Source organism: Podarcis pityusensis (genome assembly GCF_964106645.2).
Source record: "Podarcis pityusensis genome assembly, chromosome: 10".
NCBI lineage: Eukaryota > Metazoa > Chordata > Lepidosauria > Squamata > Lacertidae > Podarcis > Podarcis pityusensis.
In genome coordinates, this window is record NC_138035.1 from 17,674,158 (window position 1) to 17,695,341 (window position 21,184).

The following is a 21,184-nucleotide window of genomic DNA, read 5'->3' on the forward strand; positions in this document are numbered from 1 at the left end:
CCTGACCTGTCCAACCACTGGTGCTAACCCTGCTCTGATTTCTGCCTCCCCTCTCAGCACAACAAGAAGGAAGTCCCCAGTGACCCAGGGTTGGAATTCTAACTCAAGAAGATGCTAGGCCTCTACGGCTTATGTCAAACTGGCTGAGGGACTATTCTACAGCATTAAGCACCTAGGCCAAGAGGCAAGCCAAAGAAACGATCAGTTCAATGTGGGCATGAGTATATATGCTTTCTTTTATTTAAATGCCATTTTAAAGATTAAACTGAAAGCTGATCTTCTAACTGTTTCTATTGCTTTATGTTAAACTAAGACAAGAATTAAATTGTGAAAACCCAGTACAGGCAACTCCCCATTTACTCGAGGGTTGCGTTCCGAGGCACCGTGTGTGTCCAATGGGTGCGCATATAGCCTGCCCCACCCCCATGCAGACTGAAAGGCGCACATGTCAGCAGTTGTGCATGTGCATATCCCATGCAAACAGGGAGTTGCCTGTGTAATAATGATGAGGGAGACCAGTCCAGTCCGGGTCCCTCTTGAATTCCATCCCTGCTATGGCCATTGGAGAAATGTACATAGGAACACATGCTTGCCTGGACCATTAATCCACACACTAACTGACCGAGACTCTCCAGTTTTTCCAACTTGCATCTCCTCATGCTCTACATTGATTAAACCTAGGACCTTCTGCACACAAAGTTATCCGCTCTTCTGCTGAGCTACAGCCCTTCCCCAATTGTAGCTTTCCCAAGGGCTACAAATTCACACCAATATCTGTAACAGGATCAGAGTGTTTTGCAGCAGTTTTAGCAACACACACTGGTTTGTATTGTGAAGTGAATCCACCAAGCTACTCAACAACAGAGTCACAACAGAGAGAAAACAAACGCAGACTACAAATTATGCATCGTAATATTTCCAAGGTTAAACAAGTATTTCATTTTGGGGTGCATCTCAACAGTCCAATTATACAAACATGTCTATCCGAAAAAGCAAAGCTTATGGAGCTCAAAGGGCTTGTGGCCAGTAAATATGCTTAGGATTGAAGCACATTAATGTTATTGAGACTAGAGATGGACAATAGTGGGGGGGGGGGTTGTTCTGTTTTATTTTATTTTTTCAGACAGCTAAAGCTGGTTTAAGAAAAGATAGCTGTTTATGGTATGTAGCCTCATCTCACTTTTGCTTTTGATCAAAACCTGTTGGTTCACAGGGAATGGGGCCAGGATAAGGAACCCATGACACTCCAGACACTGTTAGACTCTTAACTTCCTTCCGCCAACTCCAGGCAGGATGGCCAATGGTCAGGGATGGTGGGAGGCGTAGCCCCAACAACGTCCGTGGGGGGCACAGGTTGCCCACCCCTGCAATAGGGAAATAAAATAAGCTTGTATGAAGGGCTGTGCCTTTTCCCAAATCAGTTGCAGCTCCCTTAGTTGCGGCTCTTGGGTCTCCGGCCTAGCAGAAACAAGCATCACACAGGTGGGTGGCTGCTGTGCATTAAGGCCTGTGGAATGAGCCCCTATATGTTCATAGTGCCTTTATAAAAATAAAAAAAGTGTTCTGTTGCCTTCTAAGGAGGTTCATACCAACTTGGCAGCACCCTGCCGCTGCTTCAGAAGCTTCTGTTTAGCACTGTTTAGATTTGCACTGTCATATTTTTTGTGTGCCTTGTCAGAGAGCATGGGAACTGAAGATAAATTCGAGAGATCCCAGAGCATGTTAGAAAAGCAAGGCATGCCACATTCAGCTGATGCCTTACCTTCTAATTAATATTACACAGAAGAAGGAAAGTGCATTAATATTCTATTTGCAACAATCCGTGACTTCATCTGGGTGGAATTCTGAAATTGCCTTCAGGACCCTGTCCTCAGCAGAGGTCTCATATATTTTTATGAATGCTGAATTGGTGCATTATACCCATATGCTTTTCCTGGAAGCCTGACGAGCACAGGTTCTCTTTCATGTACACTCGGAAATGGCCGGCGCAAGTGGTGCGTGTTAGCTTTATACTCTACACATGTAAAAGTCAAGCCATAATTTACATTGATTACATAATGAGGCAATCTGTCTCCTTCCAGAATTGCCTTTCAGCTCAAGCTGGTCACACCTGCATCGCGGCAGAGTCACATCTGGCGCATAAATCACATACTCAAGATGCAGGTACCCTTTTCGCCTCGTGGGGAATAGGCCTTTCCACAGCCCTTAATGTACAACTGCGCGAGCCTGACTGGAGCCACCTGCCTTTGGATAGGCCAAACCAGTACATCAAGTACGGTACATAACTATTTCCCAGCAGACCTCCAAGGAAGCCGCGGGAAGGCAAGGGAGAACACCACTATTTCCCTAGATGGCTTTGTATTGTAATCCTGGAGCCAGTCCCACCCTCCTCTTCCAGTCCTCCAACCATATTTTAGAACCTTCCTTGCTGTAATGTCCCCTATAGACAAAGGTGAGCAGTCTCCCTCTTTTTTGCACATATCCTTTTATGTGTTCTCTTTGCGCCTCCTTTATCTTTACATGGTGATTTTATGGCGATCCTTCACTTCTGCAGCTTATTTTGCTTCTATTGGGCCAGATCTCATTGGTGTCTAGCATTAGTGCCTGTACTTGTTATTTATTAATTCTATTGTTTTATGGTTCTAAATTACTTGTGGCTTATATAGTATGAGTCTATATGTCAGAAGCCGCCTTGGGAGAGTTCAGTGGTGTAGCGTGGGTTGCCAGTGCCCAAGGCCGTGTGGAGGGTGTGGGTGGGAGGGAAAGAAAGAGACAGAGTAGGCACGTGTATACAACTGCCTCATGGTGTCCACATCACCCAGGAGATCACAGCCACAGAGATAAGAAGAGAAGAGTCATCCTGCTGTCTGGAGAGGTGACTTCCTCGTTCGCATGGAGAATCTGTTTTCAACAGAGCCCAGCAACAGAAGCACACAAGAGTATTGAGGCAGCACCGGGTGTTGAAATTTTGTACCCCCTAACAATTTCCACCCTGGGCAACCACTCCTGTGCCCCCCACACTATACAACTGGGAGAGTTTGACCCCAAAATGCAGTCTAAATGAATCAACACTAAGCATGCCCAGGTTCTTCAAGCTTTACCTCATAACCTTTTTATTTTTTTATGCATATATAGGCCTTTCCAACCTCAAAAAGTTCTTATGAGGAAGCACCATAGATCACCTACAGAGTCCAGAAGCAAGGAGGGTACACTGTTGTCGGGATTTCACCTTTCCTGTGGGGTGAAATTTGATGTAATTTGCTTATTCTTATGCAATACAGGGAACAGAACCCTTTTGCAAAACAGGTATTCCATATTGCTTTTCCGTGTCTGATGAAGATGTTGTTTTAAGAACATTTCTAACTCTTTTTTTTTTTTAAGAAAACTCTCAACAGCATATAAAACTCAATGTATAAAAACTTACAATATGAAACCATTGTATCACCATGTGAGGAACTCCCATGTGGTGGTTTCAAAAGATTTCCAAGTTGCATTGCACTGGAGCCTCGGCTCAGTGTAGTCTCAGAGACTCTGGGAACCTTATGGCTTGAGATGGAGACTGAGCTTAGTGAATCCTCTTCAGGCACAGAGGGCAGAAGAAAGGTAATATCTGTTCCTGTGGCTGGCAGCCTCAGCTCCCTATCATTTGACCTCAGGGAACGTGAAAACACACTCCAGACACCTTCAGACAGTATATTTGAAACACTGCATTAAGCAATAATGGATTCCCGCAAATAACTATGGAAGCGTGGTTTGTTAATGGTGCTGAGAGTTGTTAAAGGTAAAGGGACCCCTGACCATTAGGTCCAGTCGTGGCCGACTCTGGGGTTGCGGCGCTCATCTCGCTTTAATGGCCGAGGGAGCCAGCATACAGCTTCCAGGTCATGTGGCCAGCATCACTAAGCTGCTTCTGGCGAACCAGAGCAGCGCACAGAAACACCATTTACCTTCCCACCGGAGTGGTACCTATTTATCTACTTGCACTTTGAACTGCTAGGTTGGCAGGAGCAGGGACCAAGCAACGGGAGCTCACCCCGTTGCGGGGATTCGAACCGCCGAACTTCTGATCGGCAAGTCCTAGGCTCTGTGGTTTAACCCACAGCGCACTATTCTACTCTCAGAGCTGCAATTCCTAAATTTTGCTGGGAAGAGCAATTGGTTGTCAAACTGCTCAGAGAACTGTAGCTCTGTGAGGGGAATGGGGGTCTCCTAACAATTCTCAGCACTCTTAAACCACAACTCCCAGAATTCTCTGGGGGAAGAAGATAGTTAAATCAGTATCAATAGTTCTTTAAGTGCAGGATGTGAATATGGCCCCTACTTCAGGTAAATCACAGGTTTTTCCCAGGGAAAGAGATGGGACAAAAAAAAAGGAACCTCTCAGACTCATGACTATAAATCAAGGGTCAAATGGAAGTGTGGATGAGTTAAGCAAGTAAAGGAAGACTACAACCACTTCTTGCAAGTTAATACTGTATGACATCAGACGTGTTTAATTTCTAGTTTTTGCAAGAGGGCTTTTCGCATCTGTTGCAGCTTTTAGGAATGGAAGGAAACTAACGGGGAAAGAGAAGTAATGTAAAAAGATTAACAACACTTAAAACACCGCAGAAAATAGGCAAAGATGATACCCTGACATATTTGTATAAGTATAAAGGTTGAAATAGATAAAATTTGGCTTTTGCAGAACTATTTTTTAGTGTGGGAACAAACTTGGGAAGATTTTGGCACAGAGAACAAAACAAGCTAAGAGGAAAACACTGATTTTGCCTATATAAACAAGAGAAGGAATCAAAGTGGAAAGAGAAGCAACTACTGAGTGAACTTGCAAAATGTTATACAGAATCATATTCTTTGGTTAAGACTTCAAAGGATCACCATGGGAACATTCTTAATAAAATGGTGAGGAGGATAATGAATGTTTAACGGTGGTGTTATTTAAGTAGTTAGTACAGTTCTAGATCATCTACTAAGAAATAAGAGCTTAGGATTAGATGACTGTGTAAAGATGAGTTTGGGATGTAACACTAAACTGTGGTTAATCAGAAAGGCAAGCAAAGATTCTGCTCATGTCTGTACCAGAGGAAGAGAAAGGAGTGGAAGAGCATGCAAAACCAACGCTTGCCTAAACTGATTCCCATAACAATAAACTATAGCATTTTATTGTCCCCCAAATAGAGCCAATATGTTAATGCTACAGCCTTAGAATAAGGATGAAACTTATGACTAAACCATTAAAAGGAGCTGTAAGGAGATCATGGAGGAACAATTAAGTGTTTTAGCATCTTATTCACCTCAAAAATCAAACATCTGTGATATCTATTGATGGTCAGCTACCAATTTGAGGGCCACAGGTCAGTGGCTGGAGTGGCCAACGTATGTCCATGCCCATGCACACTTACAAGCCACACATTCATCCATCACACATATGACTAGTGCTTTTTTTCTTTAAAAAATGTTTAGGGGTACTCTCATTTTCCTACTCATATTGAAATACTGCCCCTCAATGAGGCCAAACTTAGATTCAAAAAATGTTTAGGGGAACGATCTTGCTGAATTAACTTTTAAAATAGAATACAAGAAGGGAAGGCGGGTGGAAGCAAAGAGAGTAAGGTTTTGAGAGTTACTAATATAAAAGAGTGTTCTTTTTTATGTTAAAATTCTTTTTTGTATTTTTTCTTCTTTTTCTGTTTTTTCTTTTTGTTTGTTGTTGTTGGAATTGTTGATGTTTGGTGATTGTTTTTTTTTCCTCATCTTTGTTGTTTCCTTTGTGGATGCTAACTTTTTTTTGTGGAAAATTTTTAATAAAATATCATTATAAAAAAAAAACAACAAAAAATGTTTAGGGGTATGCGTACCCCTGCGTACCCCCCAGGAAAAAAAAGCACAGCACACGACACAGAATACTCCCCTCTCCATCCCTCTCACACACATGAATAGTCATGCATGCACATGTATGCAAGGGCACATGTAACCAGCATCTCCCAGCTTCTTCCCTTCAGTTTTTACACAGATCTGCTTCAGGATTTATACAAAAAGGCAGAGTTTCCACCTACTCTAGTACTAAAAAAGGGGAGGGAGAAATGCTGCCTTTTAATCATAAAAAGCAGGGGAAAGGTCTTCATTTCAAAACTCTGTACTGTGGTGTTAGTCCTAAAGACCGGAGATAGAAGATCCCTTTGGCTGCCCTTTAGAGAAGATCTCTAAAGAAAAGGCAGAAGGGTTTTATCTCCCTTTCAGGAGATAAAGAGCTCCCCCTGCTCTTTGGAGATGGCTCTCTGAAGAACAGGGAGAAAGGCCTACCTCCCTATCAAACGAGGCACTAAATCCACAGGGGCTGGCGGGCCACTTTTTCCTGGGCAACAGGCTGCATAAGGCACACAGGCTGTGAATTAGCCACTCCTATGTGTAGTCAATTAAAGCCCAGTACTCAGCAAGGTCTTGAAATATGAAGCAGTACAAATGTCCACTAGAGGCAGGCAGAAAAGACAGACCACTAGACTCCAGCCACCCAATGCACACACTCGCAACTGGTGCAAGAATCCCAAGAGAAGAAGAAGAAGAAAAGAAGAAGAAGAAGAAGAAGAAGAAGAAGAAGAAGAGAGGAGGAGGAGGAGGAGGAGGAGGAGGAGTTTGGATTTGATATCCTGCTTTATCACTACCCAAAGGAGTCTCAAAGCAGCTAACAATCTCCTTTCCCTTCCTCCCCCACAACAAACACTCTGTGAGGTGAGTGGGGCTGAGAGACTTCAGAGAAGTGTGACTAGCCCAAGGTCACCCAGCAGCTGCATGTGGAGGAGCGGAGACGCGAACCCGGTTCACTAGATTACAAGTCCACTACTCTTAACCACTACACCACACATTGAGTGCCTGGTCATGTTCCAAATGCTTTGGGAGAACTGGCATCCTGAAAGGTGGGGTATACATAATTGTCACAAATCAATAAATGATTTCAAAGGACTTCACAGCGAAATGTGTATTATTCCTAAGAATTTTTGTTCCAACTGCTGCTAATAGTTATTAAGAATTGTGATTTAGAGAAAGGGCACTTTCAACTCAGAAAGGAAAAAACAGAGAATCTAAGTGAAGATACTCCAGAAGCCCAAGCAGTTAAGTTAATCTTAATTAAAACACAGAGCCCTAAATATGACAGATACCACAAAATATGGAACTGGAATCTAGGAATTGAAGTACAGGATCATACACGGAGAATAAAAATTCCTTGTGTGTCAGTCTAATCAAGATTCTAAGTTCATTGCAAGATGGTATTTGACACTCTGGGAGCTCAAAAACCTTTTTTTTTTTTTTTTTTTTTTACAGGAATGCTGAATTTTAACTGCTGCAGTGTGGAGTCTGATGAACATATGCTGTGATGGCCTTGCCATTATTTTAGGGTCAAATAACCGGAAGAAGAGCAAAAAGAAAACCCATCAACAACCCATAAATAATTTTTCAAAGCAGGAAACTGGTCTCGCATTTCACTCAAATAAACTGCTCGAATCTCATTTGTGAATTTTTGGAGACAAAGGAGATGCTCTGTCTTAAACTGTGAGAACAAAACTAGGCCTAGAACCTTAATCTAGGTCGGGATGGGAACCATTTTCAGTCTGAAGAGGGCATTCCCTTCGGGGCAATTTTCCAGGAGCCACATGCCAGTGGCCAAAGCTGGTGTAGCAATAAATATAAATGTTTTTATACACTGGGCAAGTTTTTCTTCACACTCTCACCTGTCCCTCCCTACCCTCCATCAGGCAAGCAAAAGGCAGTATCAGAGTTCAGTCCTGACAAGCAATGACACTCAAGCAAGACCAGTGAGGGCTAAGCCCTGGGTAGAGGGCAGCCAGGCAGGGTGGTATGTGGTGTGAAGAAAGTCCCAAGGCCCAGAGAGGCTTGGAAGGCTGCATTCAGCTCCTAAGCCTGAGATCCCCCCCCCCTTGCTTTAGGAACTCCTAGGAGAGAAGATGGCAGCTTGCAATTGCCATGACTCCTGGGAAGACTGTCACCACTGATGCGGTGGATCTAAACTCGGGGGTGGGGGGGAACGCTATAAATAAGTCAGAAATTAGATCATTTTAACACAAGGGAAAAAATCCCTATGGAAAATCGCGTTTTAAAATTTCCTGCTCTCTGGCGCCATCTGGTGTTGCATGTTTATAGCACGTTCAAATCGCTGTTGTTGTTTTTTAGTACTGTAGCTGAGTCTGTGGTAAATTTTCTGCCAGTTTTGTCGCCTTTCCACCCACCCACCCACTGCTCCCTGAAATTATACAGTAGTGGGGAAATTGGAAAGGCAGACATTTTCACCCAGTCTGAATTTCTGTCCTCTGTCTCTCTGTTTCTCTCTCCCTGTCACAGGCCTCCACAACTTATGAGCCACTGAGCCAAAAACACCAAAACCAGCCCCTAAGCAGCCCAAGAGGAAGTCTCTAAGATTTCTCTTTTCGCAGTCCTCCTCAAATTCCACAATCTAGGGGACCTTGCAGCCCGCGAGACATGATTGACAGGCTTTATTCAGTCCGATGGCTCATGACTTTCGCAGGCCTGCCTCTTATGAATTGCTGTATTTACACTGAGCCTTCCTAGGTACATAAAAAGTGCTCCAAAGCTCCAGTTATCCTTGACCTGTTAATGATGGGCTCAGGTGTTTACAAACGGGACCGAAAAGCTCTTAAATCCTAACCACAAGTTACTTACTGATTGAAGAATCTGTTTGCCAAATACTTGTGCCTTTCTGTGGTCAACGTGGTAACTGCCAAGGAAATTAAACAGAAGTCTCCTAAAAAATTTGTAAAAATGGGGCCATCTTTGGGCATTAGGACCTTGGCTCTAAATATACCTACAGGTCCCATGAAATCCAAAGGGTATTGTTAATTCAGCATTTCGTAGATTCCCTAAGCTGTTTGTTGTTCCCAGTATCTGGTTTTCAGAGGCAGACTATCCCACACCCTCCAAGTGTCCCTATTTTCCAGGGACAGACCCAGAATTACAAAAAACCATCCTGGCTTCTGATTTGATCCTGAAATGTCCCTGTTTTCCCCACCAGTGCCACCACCACCGAGCTTGGGGTGAGCCATGCTTGTCCTGAGCAGCAGTGGAAGATATAGGGGAGCATCCTGTGGCCCCTCTGTTGTCTCCTCCCTTGGGCAGCTGATAGTGGTTACTGAAGAACGGGCAAAGAGGAGGAGAAGCTGCCCCTGTCAAGGCCCTGCCTGATGTGACGTGCCAGCTCTGAGGTGCAGCTGGGCTGCCCTGGGTGGGAAGAAAGGGGGAGCAGAGCACAAGGAGTCTTGATTTTTTAAAAAATTAAAAAAATGTTCCATGCACCCATATCTAAAATCTTGCCCCTTTCTAGCTAGCTATCTACACCACCACCACCCAGAAACCTCTGTGCCACCAGAACCCCGAAAAACGATTTAGATCCAGGCATCCCCGTGTGACGTTAACATATGAGAGTGCTGTAGGTGAAATAGTTAAACAGGTTACCCAATCAGAACCCAGGGGTGGAGTCAGAGGGACTATAAAACCAGCTCTGGGAGGGGCAAAGGGACAGTTCATTGGGAGTTGGGTGGTTGGTTGGAGTGGGAGTGAATTGGAATAGAGTCTGTGGGTAGGTTGAGTTAGTCTAGCGAAATAAGCTGAGTCAGGAACATTTAGGAACTAGGAAGACATTTGAGAGGTGGTTTAGTGAGTGAGAGCAGGTAGCAGAAGTTATAGATCTGGATAGGCACCCCATGATTGTAATGGACCAATACCGTTTATGAAACCACACGCTTGTTAAACTGCAATAAATAAACAGAAGTTTATGTTCCAATTTAACCCTGACTGGACTCAATATTGTACCAGGTAGGGCCTGGGTGGTGGCAGCAAGAAATAAAGTGGTGGCACAGGGATCAATAGATGGTGAAATGTCTGGGGACCCTGTGTGATCCCCACACCCCGCTGTGGGATTTTCCTGGTTCCTTCATAGGAAATCGGACACCTCCTTGTCTCCCCCAGGGCCACGCAGGAGCAAAGGAGACAGCGAGCCAGGCAGGAGCTCTGAGGCACTTGAACGCCGGAAAGGTTTGAAGCCACTTTGATAACCGAAGCTTCGGGAGGCAGCTGTCAACGTGAGCAATCTGAACGGAAAGGTTATTGTGATTATTTTCAAGCTGGAAAAGTGAGCGATGCCAACTGTTGCCTCAGAAGAATATTTCAAGCAAGAGAGCAAGCTTCCCTAGCCTGGTGCCCTCTCCAGATGGCAACTTCCATCAGCATCAGCCAGCACACAGGTTGAGGAAGGCTACAACAGAGTATGGAAGTGTCTCCAGCTTCACTGGATCATTGCCAATACAGATTATTCGTGGTTGAGGGCTAGGATCTCATGCTTAGGAGCTGCTTATGTGGAACTGGAAGATGGTTCAGATTTAAAATCTCAACTCCATTTCATTTAATCAAGATTGGAAAAACTTTGTGGATTATTTTAAAGAACACTGCAAGAACGTGGAAACATTAGCAGGATTGCTGCAGCATTTATGAGCTGAAGGCCGGATTATGATGTGAAAAATAATTGGAAATTAATTGGGGGAAATAATTAGATGCAATGAAAAATATAAAATAAAAAATTGGAAACCGGGGCAGGGGGGAGTCAATCAATGCAAATTTGGATTGGATATCTATGTGTAAGAAAATTGTTATTAGAAAAATTGAAAATAAAATACTAAAAATAAAAAAATAAAATCTCACTTCCAGAACAGGTGTACTGCTCAAAAACCAAGAGAGGCTCAAGATCACTGAGCTATTTAATAATAATAATAATAATAATAATAATAATAATAATAAATAATGGTTAAGCATTTTCCAAGCAATTTTGCAATCAAACAAAAAAACCCCTGAGTAATGTGAGTATTTTCAACATATACTATCTGTTCACCCTTTAAAAAAATAAAAGGCACGCATATCGATGGTTGATCAAACCATAGGAACCCCTTCCTCAAACCCCATTTGTATCCAGTTCAAGCTTTTGTCCCTTAAACCCCTCAATGTACTTGTCCTACAATCTCCCGTCACCTCCTTATTTCTCATTATACCCTTCCTGTGACCTGTGCTCCTCCAATATACTTCCACAAGGACCCTGCTTATTATTCTTTATTCCCTCTCCTTTCAGAACGGCCATGTGATTCCGTTTCTCTCCCATCAAGTCTGTCCTCAAAACACCCCTGAACATTTGGCTTAACTCCCTGCTCCATGTTCTTGAACACTTTCCCTGTCAAATCCACCAACAGCCACGCTTGGAAATAAACTAGTGGATGAGATGGGTCATGCATATGACCCAGTAATTGTGTTCTTAAAAAGGAGAGAGGGCACGTTTCAAAAGCCCCCTCCAAAATCCCAGGCCTGCGGAATTGCTTATTTACAAACGTGTTTTATGGCAATGCTGATCATATCTCCCCACGGATTAGCTGGTGCGAAGAAAGTTTGCCTCGTAAATCTGTTGTTTCTGTCCTTTGTGTTCTTTAAAACTACAATATAAAGTTCCTGACAAGTCTGAGTTACCAGATTCTTAAGGGCAATATTCCCAGCATTGTTTTGGGTTTCGTTGTAACTTGTCAATCTGTGTGTGTGGCGGGGGTTAGGGGGGCATGCGTACATATTGACGTATCCCACAACCTCTGGGTAGTTCCAAGCTAAAAAGTATTTATGACTAGACATGGTGTTCTACACAGTTCTATGAGCCAATTTCCATTATTCCCCCTTTTTTCCTATTTAAGGACATCCAACCAATGAATGTGCAAACGGGCGGGTTGCTTATTGTCTTGTTTTTACACCCTGCGCAGCATCTCTCAGAGGACCCTTATTTATTATCGGTATGAGCAGAGCATTGAAATATGTAGTGGAAGTTTCCACAGAGCCAAAGCTTTTCCAAGTAGGGTACTTTCCCACCACTGCCTGTCCTGGTTCCAGTTGCTCAGATCACAAATTCTAGTCTCATCAATAGGTTCGTCTTAAAAAATAACACATCAAATTTCATTCCCAAAGAATAATCAGCCTTCCCAAGTTAAGGCTGATGCCAAAGTTTTGCGTGTGCTTATGTGGTCTTGTTCTGTTGGTGCTGATATTGAAAGCAAAGCCAGCAGTGGGCAGGAAGAGAGTCAAAAGTGGAGAGGGCACTCCTTTTGCAGGGTTTTGTTGTTGTTGTTTTGCCTCTTTTCTCCATCTTCTCCCTTCTTCCCACATCTTTTTGCCACTTCTTCCACCCCATTTTCCCTCTCCTAGCAACCTCCATGATATTATGTCGAAGACTACAGAAGGGTGTAGCCTGTCCATGAACTCTGGTGATGCCTCTTTGCTTTCCTGAATAGAGTAAAAAAGGTAAAGGGACCCCTGACCATTAGGTCCAGTCGTGACCGACTCTGGGGTTGCGGTGCTCATCTCACTTTATTGGCCGAGGGAGCCGGCGTGCAGCTTCCGGGTCATGTGGCCAGCATGACTAAGCCGCTTCTGGCGAACCAGAGCAGCGCACGGAAACACCATTTACCTTCCCGCCGGAGCGGTACCTATTTATCTACTTGCACTTTGATGTGTTTTCGAACTGCTAGGTTGGCAGGAGCAGGGACCGAGGAACGGGAGCTCACCCCATCACGGGGATTCGAACCGCCAACCTTCTTGTATGTATGGAAACAATCCTACCATACAAAGGTAAAATTTACTTCCTGGCCCTGTCCACCAGTGGCATGTGGCCCCTGCAAGGTTACCCAGGAGGGAATGTGGCTCTTGAAGTGGAAAAGGTTTCCCATCTGTTCCTTAGGCTCTCCTCTGCTTGGAAACCCTGGTGAGAGCAGTCACAAGGATGCTCCCTTTGGCCTTGCCAGTTGGGCAGGCTGCTTGTCATTCCCCAAGTCCCTGAGAACGGAGACTGTCACAAAAACGCAGGCTACCTTTGCTACTCGGGGAATGCTGCCAATTTCACATCCTTCCTCCAGGTTAGGGATGGTTGAATCTGCCAACTTCTGGTCATTATACATTTCTCAGGTTTTCACCCACAATTTCATTCCACTCTCTTTCCACATTCATCTGATTTTTTATTTTTATTTTTAATGCAAAAACACAACTCCTTCCAAAATACATATTTCAGTGAATATTTTGACAGATGAACATCCAGGAACTGCAGAATTTGGAAATGTGGAAAATCTGTTGGATGCCTAAGTCCCAAGCTGCACATTAGTCCAAGAGATCCTGATAAGGCCATTTCATATAGGAATTCACAAGGACTAAAATCCCTCAATTGTCCCTAGATAAACTTTCCGCCTCCACATTCATATTACTTGGAAGGAAAGAACTCCATAAATGTAAACTCCTGAGGAAGTCCAGTTTGCTAAAACAAAAACAAAAAACCCCATTGAAACCAATAGACTTCAAAAGCACTGTGTGTGTTCCACAGAAGGGCTGGAGCTTGTACAGAACACAGCATTCAGCACCTTGAAAATCACAGCTTTCATTATTTTAATAATGATAGGAAAAGCCCTGTTCAAATATTCTCATTGGGTAGAAGGTATGCGGAGGGGAGTGGTGGGAAAGAAGAGTGGGACCACACCACTGGCTCTGCCCATGACCTTCACATGTAGACCCATAGACCTAAAAAAGGAGCACCTCTGTGGGTTAGTAGAGCTATGCGTGCACAGATACTCCATGTGATAAGGAACCCCAACGGTGCACAGTCCCCCACCATGTGGCATTTCTGCACCATAAAGCTCTAGAAGTACAATATAGGATGCCCTTTGCAGGCCTTCAAATCTATGCAAATGGCGCACAGTAATGAGGGAGGGCCAGTAGTGATGTATGGAAGTGAGAGCTGGACCATAAAGAAGCCTGATCGCTGAAGAATTGATGCTTTTGAATTATGGTGCTGGAGGAGACTCTTGAGAGTCCCAAGGACTGCAAGAAGATCAAACCTATCCATTCTGAAGGAAATCAGCCCTGAGTGCTCACTGGAAGGACAGATCCTGAAGCTGAGGCTCCAGTACTTGGCCACCTCATGAGAAGAGAAGACTCCCTGGAAAAGACCCTGATGCTGGGAAAGATTGAGGGCACAACGAGAAGGGGGCGACAGAGGACGAGATGGTTGGACAGTGTTGTCGAAGCTACCAGCATGAGTTTGACCAAACCGCGGGAGGCAGTGGAAGACAGGAGTGCCTGGCGTGCTCTGTTCCATGGGGTCACGAAGAGTCGGACACGACTAAACGATTCAACAACAACAACAATGAGGGAGGGAACACCAATGCAGTTCCTTATAGATACGGAGAAGGTCTGAGCTAAGCTGCAATTTCTGTGGCACCCAACCAGAAAATGAAGAACTGGTCAGAGGTGAACTCCACTCAGCTTGACTCAAAACAGTTATTTATGAGCTTTCTTTTTCTAGCTCTGGAGACTTGGGTTCTTTCCCAAGCCACGCCTGGTGCTAATTGCTGAAGAGCTGCAGTTTCTTGGAGCCTAAAAACAGCTTCTGGAGGCCTTTTGCAGAGCTACGATTCAGACAAAAAACAGGCAGTGTTTTTGATGGGGTCGCGGATCGTGCATGTGAACAATCTTCTATCACATTCTGAGCCAGATAATAACTTCTAATTGAAGCTGTGCTCGATTTGAAATACATCCAAGCATTATGAGCTGGAGAAATTCATATTCCAAACCAGGTGACAAAGATGTTTGGCGAGATATTTCTGAGAAGAACCTGCTGGACTGTCCATTAAGAGGGATGCCGACCCAATACACAAACCAAAACACACCTCTCCTAACAACCCGCAGGGTCCACTTTCCTCATCGATACATTAGTACCCACATCACAGGAAAATAATTGAAAATATGTTAACGTCCGCAAATACTAAGGATTTTTTGCAAACCAAAGTTAATATGAACAACACATTCTGACCAAAGGCATACGATCTGAAGAGAAACCAGAATATGCACTATTCTAACTTCCAGTGCTATAGCGACAGCCTTGTGACCCCTTCCCTCATCTTCCTCCCAAAGGCTTTGAAACAGAAATAACAGGAGGGGGCACACAGCTCAACATTGAAGGGGCGTCTTGGTACGATGCAGAGGACCCACACTCAGGATCTTCACATTTATTTATTTAAACTTAATAACAAGTGTGATTTGGACTGGGATTACAGTGCAGGATGTGGAAGAGTTAACTCTCCATGTGCCAATATGCCATAATTTCACCCCCCCAGTTAAAATTGCTGAGCTTCAGGCAGCAATTCAGAGGGGAACAGGAGATAAGCCCTCATCAAGGGACAAAGGGTTCTCACCAAGAGCTGTGCAGAAACATACCAGAATTAGGAAAGCATTGTCGCTCAGGCAAGGCTTCAGACCAAACAGGAAGTTTTTTATAGTCCTTCCTTGCCAGCTTGGGTGGGTGGAGCCAGTCCAAAACCTGAGATCACTTCACTGCCCAAATGTTCCAACCTGAAGTTCTTAAAGGTAACCATATGGGGCAACCATACACTGAGCCAACAGTGTTGCAGTGCTGGCACATACACCCCTCCCAATTTGCTATTTGCCACGCTGGTAGGGGGACATACCTGCAAAGAGGTTGTGGAAGGGTTAAATGTGGAAAATGACTGCAAGTGAGATCATGCTTAACCCTTCCCCCACCAGCACTATGTCCCTGATCCAAACTGGAGAGAGAAATGTTCCTGATTCCAGAGCTGCTTTGGCCCTTAATTATTACAGAACAAAGCCTTTATTGTTTTATTAACAAAGGTGCTTCCAGCTGGATGTGAATCATAAAAAGAGTTCTCCACATGCATGCAATTGTCAGCGTATTTCATCCAGATCAGGAGTGCCCACTTGCATAAAATATTGGTGGGAGCAGGTAAGCCCTGCCCAGTCGTACACATGATGCAGTGTACACACACCATTTGAATGGCAATGCCCATCAACTTTGGGGGCGGTGCAGCTTCCTCAAAAATGTTATTGGGGAGCCAAAGACTCCTCTGCCCCTATGAGTTGAATCCTATTATCCAAATATCCAATTTCTGGGGAAAGTGGGGGGGAAGCACACTTGTTGCCAATGACCCGTTTGCAAATTCAGCACCTTGTCAATCCCTTTCTGCAACCATCCTCATTCACTCACTTGCAAATCAGATCCACTGCAAAATCAGCTGAAGTAAGGCTATTAAATTATGCTGCTTCAGCATCCAAAGTGCCCCTGTTGCATCTGCATATGCACCTGGCCTGTACACATCTCTCTGTGTGGAAGATTAAGCTGCATACAGACAATGACGGGGAGTTAAAGTGGTCCAGTCCATCTTTCTGCCAGAAGCCAAGAGTGAAAGACTGGACTGGACCACTTCTCAGTTGCCCCATTCCTTGTCCAGATGCTCATGCGGAAGGAAATAAGTTTTCCCCTTCATGATTAATAGGAACTTGGGGGGGCGGGGTTGATTTGGAAATCAGCTGGAGGGCAAAGAGCTAAGAAGTCCACTGCCTTGATGTGGCAGCCCTGATCCACTATCAGTAGTCACATCACAACTTAAGGAAATGCGGTTGGAATTTCCACACCCAGAGCTCATACATCATGCCTAGTTTGACCAAGAGAATGATTGGTAGGTTGAAGGCAACACTGGACCATAGAGGCAACACTTACAAGGCACTGTACTCCCTTATAAGTTGTAAGCACCGCTAAAAGGAATTTGAATTTAAAAGCAGCATTGCTTAATGAACTGCATGCTGTGGCAGTCCTTATGAAACAGACACGATTCTGATGTTTGTGTTATCTATTGCATATATCGTTGTGTTGACGGTTTAGATCTCATCCATTGTTTCTTGGGCAATTTCACACATTGTTCAGGGGGAAACCCAGACTTACCGCCAGCCAACTGCAAGTCCCTCCCAAGTGTAACTGTCTGATTCAAGTGCTTGATGCATTCCCACATTACATTTGTAAGTTATATCTAAACTGTAACATGTGAAGTGGACCTAAGAGCTTTTCCATGCATAATGGGGCAGTGAACCCAGGTTTGTGACTGGGTATCCCCTGGTCAGGGAGCTGCCTCTGTGACATGTGTAGCCAAGTGATACAAAGACTGCCCAACACATGTCTGATTCACACATTACATTTTTAGGTGTCTACCGAAAGGATGCGAATGTGTGCAATGATCTTATGAAAAAAGCACATCCTGGGAGAGCACACCTCTCCTGCATCTCAAATTAATTTAAAGGTGTTTGCTCAGCAGAGGTTCCTGGTAGCTTGTCCTTGATGTTTTTAAGAGAGCTTTCGCCTACATAGTCCGTTTTCCAGGGCAAAAAAGATCCACAATGAACAAAAACAAAATATAGGCACAGCCACATACCGAGAAAAGGAAGCTTGGGCTACCAAAAAGAAAGAAAAGAAAGCCATTTTGTTCAACAAAAGCAAACAAACAGTACATGCCCATGTATTATCTTTGGTTCTGGGTGAAGGATATTGTCTCCTTTAGACATTTCCACCCCTTTGCTCCCATTATTACTAGCATTAAGAGAAATTCTGTGCTTTCCAGAATATCATCACCTTCTACTCACAAAGTCATCAGAGCATGTCAGGAGTGCTTTAAACGTCTGCTTCCAGTCTTTGCAGAGCGACAGTCTGGCTCACCCACCCACACTCACTTTATTATCAGCCAGTTCCACCCATGAACATTTCTTCTGTTAACCGGAAAGGCTGCCTCATAAGAAACATCCTGGCAATAGGCAACATTACATGTGGAAGGCTAAAAACTAAAAACGGATGGAGACTACTTTCAACAAAGCTCCTCTTTTATGAAAGACAGTCGGAGCGAGACATCTGTTTCAGCAACATATCAAATCCATAACATTAACCAGAGCTTTGCCAGGTCTGTGCTGCTTGCGTTCTCTCTCTGCTGCTAAGCTTTTCAGAGTCCAGGTTTTGGACTCTTAAAAAGGTGGGGCGGGCTGGGGAGAGAGAGGCTAGTTTCCAATTGTGCAGCTTTTCTTCCTCAAGTTTTGAAACAAAAACCCCACGCTTTAAAAAGGAGATTAACAGCCCTGTTACAACGGGAGATAAAACACCCCATCTAATAGGGCAGTTGTTATCCGTCTCCCAATGACAGACAGGTAAGAAATCCTGCTGCACGGAGCCTTCGTTCTGTGCAAACATACCAATCATACTTACACATATACAATAAAAAAAACGTATCTCCGGGAAACATCAGACTCTGACATCCCTCCTCCGTTAATTCAACGCTGAGCATCATTGCAAAGCTGCAAGGCGCTCTTTGCAATACCTCTAACGCTTGCTTTGCGTTTGTTTTTAATGGGAATGCGCCTGCAAATTATCCACAGTGCAAGTGCAAAAAGAAAAAAGCCCTCTTGATTTATTTATCGTTCATTGAGCCCTTACCTCAGCAGCAGAAACTGTTCTCAGACCGGTCTAAGCAATGAGGCTCTGGCTGTTTCCCGGCAGCAGCAGCAGCAGCAGAGCATAAGAAGCACCCGGGCAGTCTAAGCCCCACAAGCCCTAGTCCATGGAACTAAACTCTCTCCTTGGCCCCTCCCAAAAGTCAGTGCTAAGTGAATACATATCCCTTATGTTTAAAATTGGCAGCCAGTGGTATGCATTGTCCTCAATTTATTCTAATAAGCAGCCAATGGCTAGGCTTCAGCCAAAGGTGGGGTCAGCCAGCCTGAAGGGATGCCTGTCATTCCCTAGGCACGCTCAGGAAGCCACTCATAAGAAAACCAAGACCTAAAAACCTCCGAAAATTCGCACAAGCTGCCAAAACTGTCTTGCTCCATGCCCTTTTTTGGTTATCCTTCGCAGGGCCTCTGAAAGTAAATCCTCTGTCAGGAACAATCATAAGAAATGTTAATCTTGGAGAAAGAGGCTCTCTTGTTGAACACAAATGGAGGGTGGTTTTTTTGTGTATATATATTTTTTAAATGAAATATATTGGAAATTGGGGGTGGGGGGAGAGAATCGTTCTCTGCATATTTACTGCTGCATTCATTTTGGAGAGGAGGAGGTGGGATAAAATTAAAAGCAAGGCATTCGACGCAAACAAAATACAGCGACACTGTATTTTGGGAATGAATACCAGATGTTTTAGAAGTATTTCCTTTATCATTTCGAATCTGCTGGGAAAGGAAAGTGGAGGGGAGAGTGAAAAAGATGAGTTAGCGGGCTTTAGAAGCATTTTGAACAGAGAAGAAAGCATTTTCAGATGCATGTGCAACTATTAAAATACGCTGGTTTCTCTTTTAAAAAAATTACTCTGTAGTCCTTGCATATTTCTCATGGCATTGTTGTTGGGGTTTTTTAAAGACAACAACAACAACTCTGATCGGTTGAATTGTATCTTTCTAAATATCTGGCTAGCTATTCCAGCTATTCGTCCCACTCTCCAAAAGGAAAAGCCACAGCTCAGTGACAAGTTCATGCTTTTTCATGGAGAAGGTTCTCCCCTTCAGTTCTTGGCATCTCCAGTTAAAAAGTTGATATAGCACATATGGATGCAGGAGAAACTCAATTCAGTTCACATTTAAAGCTGAATCTATCAAATTGACACTTATGCAAAACCAAAACAAAGGAGTCCTTCGAAATTCGCACTCATCTGAATTTTACGACACAGTTCTCCAACAAATGTTTACAAAAATTCACACACTGGGGAAGTGGGTCTAAACAAATGAAGGCGCTAGTGAAAATAACCTACAAAATGCGTAATATTAGGGGAAATTGCTTGTAAAAATATTTGTCTGTTAGTCAAGATGCACAAATTTATCAGAAAAAAAATTGTAGCTGACTTTGGGTGTCATAGAACAGCAACAAATTGTTGGTTATTTTCCCAATAATAGTGAGAGTCACTTGTGGGGTTTTCTACCTCAGGTGCCAACATTACTTGGTCAGCCTTGTGTACCATCGTGCTTGACTTGAGGAGAAGGGTGCCATTTTTTATTCTGCCCCTGGCAGCAAAATATCTTGAGTCAGCCACAATCCATCATAAGCAAATGGCTGCTCCATAACTACAAGGTGAGGGGGTGGGGATAAAAGGTTGCATTTCAGGGCAACTCACCATTACCCCTAGTAGTGGAAGGGGCCACCAACAGCTGCCACTTAGAAGGACACAATGAGAGAGATGGGTGCAATGACCATTTCCCCCCTTCTGTAGGCAACTTCAGGTTAACAGGTTAGGGGAGGGGCTATGTATAGCCACCTGGAATTTTGTGATAAAGTAGGAATTAGTATCTTAAATCAATAACTATTTACACTGCTTTCTCCTCACCCCCAATGAAGAACCAGGAATCGTGTTCCTTTCTGAGATAATAATATTCTCTCACTTAGCATGTTAGTGAACTTCAGTGAAGCATTTGCTCACTAAAAGCCCTTGTTATTCTTTCCTTTTCAATTCCTCCCTTTACTCTGCACAATTTTCTTACCTCCGCTTCTCCCTTATTCTCCTCCGTCTCTAGTTTTTCCCTCTGTACTCCGCTTCTGTTGTCTAAATTTGGACTCCTCTGCACAGGAATTATATTTTGCTTAGTCTCTAAACACAATATATTTATACAGATGGTGCCAAATGAATAACTAACGCCTACAATGAAAGCCTCTAGAAAAGATCTGAGATGGGCCCACCTCCTCCTCAGGTTACCCAGCCGACTGAATTGGCCAACACAGGGAATCAGACTATCCATGCGTTCATAATGACCCCACCACTTACAAAGGTATCCACAGATTCATATACTTGGAGGGAATCAAAAGCTCCTCTCGCCTAACTCTCTGCTGAAAGATAGAACAATACATTCATAGTTGCCATTCCCCCAACACACGCACATACAGATCAATCCAGGCCAAAAAGGGTGTGTATTGCTTGATCCTATTGACGTCAGTGAGCCAAGATGGTGAAGGAGAATGCAATTGTCAGGCACTCAGGCCCTAGACCAGCTAGTTCTCAGCATATTTTGGAGTTTATAGCAGGCAGTTGCATGTGGATTGGCTCTCTGGGGTCACCTGATTATTCAGGGCCAGGAGACTTTGTGGTCTTTAATGCTAGTTGTAATATGGCAGATCCATTCTTTAATCCAGACCAGAATGCCCTGGGTTAGTCACATATGAATGGGTTCATTTCAAAACTTGAAGACATAGGAGTCTACTTGTGGCCACATGCAAGAAAGGAACCAGGAGACTTAACTCCAGATCTGTTAAGCTTAG

General features: G+C 43.9%; 1 protein-coding gene across 7 annotated transcripts in view; it reads right to left on the reverse strand.

Annotated features, from left to right (window-relative positions):
* CALD1 (caldesmon 1) overlaps positions 1–18,662 on the reverse strand; it is a 186,951-nt gene extending 168,289 nt beyond the window's left edge. For 4 of the 7 annotated variants that reach the window (XR_013991000.1, XM_081022760.1, XM_081022764.1 and 1 more), the window contains exon 1: positions 18,380–18,662. The gene's annotated coding sequence lies outside the window, so the exon portion shown is untranslated. The remainder of the gene's footprint in view (positions 1–18,379) is intronic. The other 3 variants (XM_081022759.1, XM_081022766.1, XM_081022763.1) reach the window with 2 other exon arrangements.
* Between the last annotated feature and the right edge of the window lie 2,522 nt (positions 18,663–21,184).